The sequence below is a fragment of the Notamacropus eugenii genome, chromosome 1, assembly GCF_028372415.1.
Source record: "Notamacropus eugenii isolate mMacEug1 chromosome 1, mMacEug1.pri_v2, whole genome shotgun sequence".
Lineage (NCBI taxonomy): Eukaryota > Metazoa > Chordata > Mammalia > Diprotodontia > Macropodidae > Notamacropus > Notamacropus eugenii.
In genome coordinates, this window is record NC_092872.1 from 590,444,394 (window position 1) to 590,454,808 (window position 10,415).

Sequence of the window (10,415 nt, forward strand, 5' to 3'; positions counted from 1 at the left end):
AACCAGAGATCATGAACTGAACTAGACTATCCATCCATCATGGATTGACTAGACTAGGGATGATGGAAACTGGGGCTAATTTTATAGGCTATGGTCCAGGGGTGAGGAATCTGAGGCCTTGAGGTCTCATGTAGCCCTCTAGGTCCTCAAACATGGTCCTTTGACTGAATCCAAACTTCACAAAACAAATCCCCTCAATAGAAGGATTTGTTCTGTACAACTTGAATTCAAACAAAAGGCCACACCCAAGGATCTAGAGGGCCACATGCGGCCTCCAGGCCACAGGTCTCCCACACCTGAACTTTAAGCAGACTCAATTTCCAGCATTAGAAAGACACAGGGCAAGGAGAAAAGCAGGTTATTAAAACACCTAATTCACAGAACTGGAACAAAAATCCACATTTTGATGTCTGGCTCAGCATCTTTTCTATTCGGTGAGTCATCTAACCCCTTTTTGCATCTTTTCTGAAGGGTATATAGATTCAGAGTTATAGAGACTTAGGGGTGGGGGCAAGCCCTCTGCTGTTACCTCTCTTATGGCATATACCATGTTCTTCCTTGTACTGTAAATATTTATGGAATTAACTGCCCACCTCTTATTTAATTATAAGCTCAAAAGGCCTAGAACTGTGTCTTCCTTATACAATGCATCCTTTGCCCTCTGCTGGCATCACACTTCCCCCCCTCATCTATCATAATGCTTCTTACATTGTAGGTACTCGGTACATTTCTGTTGGTTTGAATTGAATTAAACTGGCAAGAATGCCTCTCAATGCCTGACTATATCTAGCAAGGCCCCAAAGAAGACAGATTTATAAAGGCACTTTATCTGACCCTTTCAGGGATTAGAAAGGATTCCCCAGAGTACTCTGGGCAGCATCAAGTATTCTGAGATGAACAGGCACACACGAGGAGAAAGAGAAGATGTCTCAAAGGTGAGGAGGAGACAGGGAGCATGAAGTCATTGTGGCACATTGCTACAGTCCCAAGGGCAGGATAACACAGGTATCCTTGCATCCATCTGTGTCCCTTTGGCTCTTCAAAGGTGTGGGCAGACTGTAGATGGAGTTGAAAATAAATCACATCCGAGCAAACCATAAAACAGAAAAAGCCACTTGTGTAGAGCACAGACAGATCTATGCAGAACAGACCCTGAGTGGCCACCCAACAACTTACAGCTACTTGGGTCCAGAACACTGAAGATACTCCCTGGAGGAAGGAGGGGGTTTTGTTTCAGAGTTGGGTTCTATAACAATAATGATGATGATGATGATGATGGCGATGATGATAATGTTGCATAAACAGGAAGAAGGAGCAGGAAACTACAGGTTTTTTTAATGCCCTCCCAGGATCTTACAGACTGTGGTATGTATGAAAGCTCTTAATGGGACAGCTAAGGAGCACAGTGTAGAGTACTAGGCCTGAACTCAAGAAGATCTAAGTTCAAATTTGGCCTCAGACACTTACTAGCTGTGTGACTCTGGGTAAGACATTTAACCCTGTTTGCCTCAGTTTCCTCATCTGTAAAATAAGCTGAAGAAGGAAATGGCAAAAAACTTTAGTGTCTTTCCCAAGAAAACCCCAAAAATGAGTCTCAAAGAGCCAGACATGACTGAAAAAACAATAAAACAACAAACCGAATGAAATGATCAACAGAACTTTAGCAAAATCACTTCAAGAGGCTAGAAGATGCCATGCTCAGGGATACCACCATCCCTTACACTTAATACAGCTTCTTTTTACCCTTATCTGAGCACATGCTGCTTCTGTTAAAATTAGTTTAGGGTAGAGTTGACCAAAATGAATAATAACTCCCTTATGGTGACTGAATTGGAGTCACTAGACTTCAGAGATAGAAAAGACCTCAGAGGACATGATAATATTAATAACTGAAATGAGGATGATAATGATCTCCATGGCTGCCTTCAAGTCCCCTCTAAATCCCATCTTTTACTGGAAGTCTTCATCTTCTTAATTCTAGTGCCTTCCCTTTGTTCGTTATTCCCTTTTTATCCTTTCTACAATTGGCTTTGTATAAATTTGTTTGTGTGCTGTTTCCCCCATTAGATCATAAGCTCCTTCAGGTCAGGGACTATCTTCTACCTTTTTGTTTCTCTAAGCCTCAGCATCTTGCCTGGCACATAGGAGGAACCTGGTAAATGTTGAATGATTGATAGTCATTTATACAGTGCTTCACAGCCTGCAAAGTACTGTACTAATACTTAATTTGATCTTCACAACACCTCCCAGAGGTAGGTGCAATTATTGCCTTTACAGATTAAGAAACTGAGGCACAGAATTTAAAAATAGAAGCTTGAGATAGAATTTCAGTGACTCAGATGGAAGGCATTAGCAGTAGGAGGAATTAGGAAAGGCCTTCAACAGAAGGTGAGGTTTGAGTTGAGTTTTAAGTGGAGGTAGAGAAGTTGGCTTGTAGGTATGTGTGTGTTCATCCTTCGTTGCCAAAGAGGACCATGCCATCAGAGAAATGATGACATGACTTGCACTTGACTTTGTTTTGAGTGAGGGAGGGCTGTGCAGGTCACCAGCCTCACTTCTCCTCCACAGCCATCTGAATTCAGCGACCAGATATTCATCAGGATGACTGGAAATGACCCAGGATGAGGCAGTTGGGGTTAAGTGACTTGCCCAAGGTCACACAGCTAGTGAGTGTCAAGTGTCTGAGGTGATATTTGAACTCAGGTCCTCCTGACTCCTTCACTGGTGCTCTATCCACTGCACCGCCTAGCTGCCCCTGACTTGTAGATAGAACTGAGGAAGAAGAACATTGGAGGCTCTTTCAGATATGGAGAAGGCACACTTGTAACTCATTTATTTACAATTTTTAATTTTAACCACAAATACTAAGCAGTAACAAAAATTCAAGAATTGAATTTTATTTTGTTTCTATAACCCATGTTGTTGTTCAGTCATTTTTCAGTCATGTCCAGCTCTTCATGACCCCATTAGGGATTTTTCTTGGCAGAGATACTGGAAGGGTTTTCCCATTTCCTTCTTCAGCTCATTTTACAGATGAGGAAACTGAGGCAAACAGGGTTAAGTAGCTTGCCCAGGGTCACACAGAGAGTTAAGTGTCTGAGGAGAGGTTCAAACTCAGGAAGATGAGTATTCCTGACTCCAGACCTGGCACTCTATCCACTGCTCCACCTAGCTGTCTTCTGTAATCCATATAGAACTATTATTATCACTATTACTATTAATATTTTTGATGTCACGATTTCTAATTTTCTGAATATCCTGGTCACTTTCCTCTGCATGTAGCAGCAGCAGCAGCACCACAAGGGCTGAAAGCATGTTGAGGTTTACAAAGCATTTTATATACCTTTATCTCATTTGATCCTTACAAATATCCAATGAGATTAAATACTGTCATTTCCTGTTTTACAAAGAGGAACCTTAAGGTCAGAGAAGGGAAATGACTTGCCCACAACCACTCAACTCAGAAATGTCAGAACTGGGATTCAGACTTAGATCTCTCCTGACTCTAAGTCAAGAATTATTTCCACTTTACCAAAGGTGTCAATCGTGAGTCCCACAACACTTGCAAGTATAGACAAAACCAGTTTAAAAAGTCATTTAACAAAAGAAATAAATAACATAATAAAATACAGACAATATTTCATTCTAATACTAAGCTAACACGCCCCACAAGAATCCTTATCCATGGCATAGTCCTCCACCTGCTGCTTCCCCATCATTTTTATTTGAGTTTGACCCCACTGCTCTGTACCATGCTGCCTGTTTGCCTTCACAAGGGAAGAAACTGACCATACCATCAACATTCCAGACATCAAGCTCTGTCTCTTGAACATAACAGAGACAGAGAGAGAGCCTGGGTAATCTCCAAACTTCCATCATCAGCACCCCAAATAAATAAGAGCTGATGGCACATAAAAGCCATCGTCTTCAAGCCAGGAAGGAGGAAGCTTCCCTATTCTTGCCTTCTATCTGAAGATCAGGTCCCCGAGCAAAACACTTTCCCAGGTGTCTGGTTTTCACAATGGCCAGTCTGCTTTTGGCCAATCAATATGAAAGTTTGAGGGAAGCAAGAAAAGAACTCCATTTACTCACAGCTGGTCATTTATCGACCTGAGTTTCGACCCATCCCTGGGCACGGCTTGTGTTTTGTGTTCTCTCATCGTTAATGGCTTGCATTTTAATCCCCAGAGGCCTCCCAGCTATGATCTTCATTAATTCCATCACCTGAAGAGTCGTGATCCCTACTACAATTAATTTTTTTTTTTTTACATAGCGTACGAGAGCTGTAAAAAAGCGTTAAGGAGTTATTAAGCTGTAGAGTCTTCCCCACACACCTTGCACATCTGTGCATCCCTCCCAGACAGCTAAATGAACATCAAGGTTACAGTCTATTGGAAATGCCATAAAGCAGTCAGGGTCTGTTTCCACCTGCCATGAGATTATGTCTGCATAGGAAAGGGGATGAAATTTGCTTCTGAGAAGTCTTGAATCTGACAGAAATTGAGACCCATTTTTTCATCCCACCCCTCCCCCATGTATTTTCAAGGAGGAAGAACAGATGCCTAATCTAATGCTAACGAAGCAAGAGGCCCTTAAGTTAGAGAAGCACAAAAGAACACTGGTACCAAAAAAAAAAAAAAACAGGAAAGAAATGAAAACATTTTGTTATTGACATTTCTTTCGAAAATCTTCAGGGAGCTCCATCGTTGGGCAAAGTACCTTAAGATTAACGAGCCTCAGAAACCTATAGCGGTGTTATCTGAAATGAAAATCAAGGATTCTGGCCTTTCTGAGGCCAGACTCTTGTCATTTAAAGATGGATTTTGAGTTCCCATTGACACCACTGCCAGCAGTCCTACCCTGCTGTAGGCCATTCATTCCCAACACCGCTCACCTTTTTCTGGTTAATCCTTTAAGAATGGAAAACACTCTCACCTTTGGGACGACTTAGCCAGCTCCCTTCCCTTTGAAAGGTTAAAAACACAGGCAAGCACAAAAAGCCTTTTGGCACAGTGCAGCGAAGGTCAGCAGCGGCAAGTATAATATGAGAAGTACCCACAACCCCTTGCATTCAGCACACCAAGGGCCTCCTTGGGACTGATTTTGTCGACCACTCCAAAACCAAACCCTGCCCTAACCTACCCAACTGGATCTCCTGCTGCTCCCCAATTATCCCACAGACTTGGGTAGGCACCCACTGCACTGTCCCCAAATATGCCATCCTAATTTCTCTTCTCTGCTAGTACTCTCCCTATTCCCCAAACTTTCTCCTCTCTGTTTATGTAAATTGTGCCTATTTCTTAAGGACTAATTCAGATCCTGCTTCATTCATGCAGCCTTCTCTAACTAGGACCACAGATTTAAAGCTAACAGGGATCTTACGGGTCCCTTAAAGCTAGTTCAACCTTCTCATTTTACAGATGATAAAACTGAGACTCAAAGGGGTAAGGTGACTTATTGAAGGTCACACATATAGCTAATAAATAATAATGATATTAGACATTGATATAGTATTTCATATATGGAAGTCTTAGTCATTGCACTAAGACTTCTGGGACACCTTGGGTATCATCTTACTTGGTGCTCATGGCAGTTTTGTAAGATAGATGCCATTTGCCATCCTTCATTTTACTAGTGTAGAAATAGAGTAGATGGTGCAGCAGATTGAATGCCAGGAAAACTCCTCTTCCTGAGTGACCTCAGATACTTCCTAGCTGTGGGACCCTGGGAAAGTTACTTAACCTCCTTTTCCTCACTCTCCTTATCTGTAAAAGAAGCTAGAGAAAAAAATAGCAAACCACTCCAGTATCTTTGCCAAGAAAATCCCGAAAAGGGATCACAAAGAGTTGGACATGACTGAAAAATGACTAATCAACAAGAAATTGAGACTGGAAAAGGTTAAATGACTTCCTTAGGGGCACCCAGTTAGTATATGTCTGAAGCAGGATTCCAGTTCAGGACCGACCAGACTCCATGCCCAACAATACGCATTCTGCCATGTTGTCTCCCTGTGTAGGAGAGCTAAGACTTGAACCTTTTCTGACTGAATCTAAATAGTGACCAAATATTATTCCCCTACCATATCAAGCTGCTTCTCTGTACTGGCCCTCACTGGTCTTTCATATCTCTGAAATCATTTTTCATTTATACTGTTCTCAATAGAATTATTCTCTAAGTTGTTTGATTAATTGAAGAATGCCACATAACATTGGATTGGAAATCTAACAAACTGGATTTTAATTTCAGCTCTGCTAATTTTCTACCTGTATGAGCATGAACAAGTGACTTAGGTGTTGATTTCTTTATCTGTAAAGTAAGAGAGGGGGACCAGATGGTTTCTTAGGTTCCTTAAAGCCATACATACTGTGATCCCATAACATACTGTGATATGTATGTTAGTCCAATCTTTCCCAGCTAAACTGTAAACATCTTAAGGATCAGAATCCTGTCTCATATTGTATCTGGTAAAACACTAGTATGGTGTGATTGAGAGCTGAAAGGGACCTCAGAGGCCATTGAATTCAATCCCCTTATTTTACAGATGAGGGAACTGAAACATATTGAGTAATTGTTGGCAAACTGATAATTAAGCAGCATGATGACAGTGGATGGAGAGCTGGACTTAGAGTCAAGAAGATTCATCTTCCTAAGTTCAAATCTGGCTTTAGACACTTCCTAGCTGTGTGACTCTGGGCAGGTCATTGCCCAGTTTCCTCATCTATAAAATGAACTGGAAAAGGAAATAGCAAACCCCTCTGGTATCTCTGAGAAGAAAATCCCAGATAGTCAGAAAAATTCAGATACAACTGAAAAAACGACTGAACAACAACACAGCTGATTGATTGCTACACCAAGCCCTGGTAGAACCTCAAAGGATCATTGTGATTACTTTCAAAAGCATAAAAAGGGCATAGTCAAATGAGTCCATGTGCCAAATTCTCTACAGAATGATTATCAGATCAAAGAGTTGGAGCAAAAAGGATTTGGACTTTAGAAACCATTTATTTAGTCCAACCTGTCTCTTTTTAAAGATGAGGAAAGGGAAGTCCAGAGAGGTTAAATAATTTGCTCACTGTCACACAAGTAGTAAAATGACATAATTGGGATTTTTAACTCAGTTACTCTAACTGCAAATGCCATTGTATCCTTGCTGTTATCTTTACTAATTTACTAACCAATTGCCTCTTCCCAACCATTCAACTAATGAGGAGCATCTCATTTTGTCCCAGCACTGATCCTGAGCTACCAGGGTTCCAGTGTCATATCTAACCCTAAAAGTCTCACTTTCTGCATCTATAACATTAGGGGATTGGATTATATAATCTCTCAGGTCCCTTCTAGCTCTAAAAATTGATGAATTTTTTGTTTTTGTCCTTTTGTACACTTCATAGACAGCTACCTGCAGGAAGGGTCCTGAGTGGAAATGTAAAGTCACTGAATTCTGTCCTTGGGACATTCTCATGTCCCTATAGAAAACTCTTACATCCTTTTGTTTTCTTTTTCCCTTCTTTCTTTTATTTTTTTAAATCAGACCTGTGATTTCATTAATATAGGGAGTTCCTGGTGAGAAATTCTCTCAAGTAATGCACATCAGCAGCTGCTCAACAATTTAAAAGCCATCATGAATTAGTGACTAGGCATGCCATCAGGTAGGGTTGCTTCAAATCATGTGTTAAACATGACAAGTTACTTAACCTCAATATGTTTCAGTTCCCTCATCTGTACAATGAAGGGATTGAGTTCAATGGCCTCTAAGGTCCCTTTCAGCTCTCAATCGTTGAACCTATGAACTTCTAGTGGAGGGCAGCTAGGTGGTGCAGTGGATAGAGCCCTGGGCTCAGAATCAGGAAGACATCCTCAAGAGTTCAAATTCCACCTCAGACACTTACTATTTGTGTGACCCTGGCCAAGTCCATCACTTAACCCTGATTGCCTCAGTTTCCTCATCTGTAAAGTGAGCTGGAAAGGAAATGGCAAACTACTCCAATATCTCTGCCAGCAAAACTTCAAATGGAGTCACAAAGAGTCAGACATGACTGAAATAATTGAACCTGAGGCCTCAAGGTCACATGTGATCCTCTAAGTCCTCAAGTGTGGCCCTTTGACTGAATCCATACTTCAAGAGAACAAATCTCTGAGCCACATGTGGCCTCGAGCCTGCACGTTCCCCACTCCTGGTCTTAAACTTTCAGCGTCACCCCCAGGGAGACCTAAGTGACTTGAATAGGCAGCTAGGTGGTACAGTGGATAGAGCACTGGACCTAGAGTCAAGAAGATCTGAGCCCTAAGATACTTACTACCTGAGTGGCAAATCACTTAATCTCTGCCTCATTTCCCCAACTGTAAATGAGGATGATGATAGCACCTACCTCCCAGGGTTGTTGTGATGATCAAATGAGATAGTATTTGTCACGCACTTAGCATAGTTCCTGGCACACAGTAGATGATTTAAAAAATGTTTATTCCCCATTCCCATCAGGTCAGCTCTCTATCCATATGCCATAACATTTCTCTACTTACCTTTAGGTATAGTATTCCCTCTTGCCCATCAGTCCCTTTACTTTCCTGTAGAACAGCCAGGCTTTGTTTGTTCAGAAGGGAAGTGAAAGTGCAGTGCACAAAAGGAGATGACAAGATAGTCATTGAAAAGGTCATTTGGACAAAATTAATGTCCTCGACTGAGGGGTAGGTAGCATATATCTCGGTCCCTACTAAATTGAACTCTTAGGGTTCAGAGTCAGAGACAAGAGGAGAAAAGAAGGAAACAAGACAACAGGCAAGGCTGAAAGCGTCTCTCCGAATTTGGACTGCCCTTACACACACCTGTGGTCTACAAGTGATGGGTATACACTATGGCAAGACAAAGTCAAATCTCCCAGTTAGCAACAGGGCACCAAAAAGAAAAGCACTCTAGAAGCTGAGTCCATACCGGGGCTGAATCCATGTCTTTAGTCTTCAAGAAAGAGTTGAGACCATAGAGGAGTTGGTACTTCCCAGGATTTCTCTCAGCAGAGTGACAGTTAACTTCCAGGGTTAGCATGGGACTTCATAGGTCCTGAAGCTTCTTATTAAATAGAATCAGGTAAGTGGTTAGCAGTGCCACCTGGTGGTTAAATAGGTAGTATGTCTACAATTCCAGTAGCTCACTCAGCCACTTACTACATAAGTGAGGTCCCTTAACATTTCTGAGCCTTTGTTTCCTCACATGGGAAATTAGAGTATTAGACTTGATGGACTCTTGAAATCCTTTCCTGCTCTAAATCTGTGATCCCATGAATGGTGGTGTTGTCAGAAGTGAATATTTTAAAAAACCACAACAATAAGTTCTTGAATTTATATAGTGTTTACCATGTGTGAGGCACTGTGCTTTAGAAATATTGTCTCATTTGATCTGCTCAGCAACTCTTGGAGGTAGGTGCTATTAATATTCTCATTTTATAGTAAGAAATCCAAAGCAAATAGAGGTAAAGTGACTTTTCCAGGGTCATACAGTTAGTAAGTGTCTGAAGTCAAATTTGAACTTGGGTTTTCCTGATTCTAGCTCCAGTGCTCTACCTACTGTGCCATCTAGCCACCTTCCCCCTCCCCCCCCCCCAAAATCACTGTGAGGATTCCCCATTAAGCTGTAGATAAGAAAGTTAAGTGGTTTAAAAAAAAAAGCTGATTTCCCTCCAAGTAAAAAGGAAACACAATTTAATTACTTTTTAAGTATTTGCTTATTATAAAGTCTATGTTTTGTTATCCTCAGCTTCAATCCCCTTCTAAGTGAGCACCCATGTGTAATCACAGGCAAGTTTTGATTCAAGTCGTGCCTAACAAGATTGATTCAGAACAGTGTTCTCATTTTTCATGAGCAGGCTTGTTGCATTTTGTGTAGCTGCATTACAACTACAGCTGATTGTAAACTAAAAAAAAATAGCTATTACCAAAAAAACCCCATAATATCAGAACCACTATACTTGATTGTGAGGCTGCATATACTGATTGTAAGCTGTTATCAAAATGACAACCCAGCCTGTGTTTATTTAGAGTAGGAATTCTTAGCCTGGAGTCCTGAGAATTTTTTATTTTGATAACTATTTCAATACAATTTCTTTCATTGTAATCCTATGTGTTTTATTTCATGACACAAAAAAAAAAAAACAAGGAACTTCAAGTTTACAGGATCATATTAAAAGACCAATGTGAGGACTGCAAAAAGAAAAACCTAACCTTGCCTCTAGTATTATATAGCTGCATCAAAAAAGGCCTTCTGAGATGGGAGGATATTTACCTATTGTTTGAAGACAGAACAAAATTGGAAGAAAAACAATACCTAGGCACATATCACCCTGTCTCATTACACTGCGTTCTTACCAACAGTTCCATTTTTCTGAAGCCCAAATACAAACTTACCCAAACTCTCCTCCTTTATA

At 41.0% G+C, this 10,415-nt stretch overlaps 1 long non-coding RNA gene across 2 annotated transcripts in view; it reads right to left on the minus strand.

Moving 5' to 3' along the window:
• The window catches only part of LOC140527814 (uncharacterized), a 57,410-nt gene extending 48,061 nt beyond the window's left edge, over positions 1 to 9,349 (minus strand). For both annotated transcript variants that reach the window (XR_011974935.1, XR_011974940.1), the window contains exon 1: positions 8,930 to 9,349. This is a non-coding gene — a long non-coding RNA (uncharacterized lncRNA). The remainder of the gene's footprint in view (positions 1 to 8,929) is intronic.
• Between the last annotated feature and the right edge of the window lie 1,066 nt (positions 9,350 to 10,415).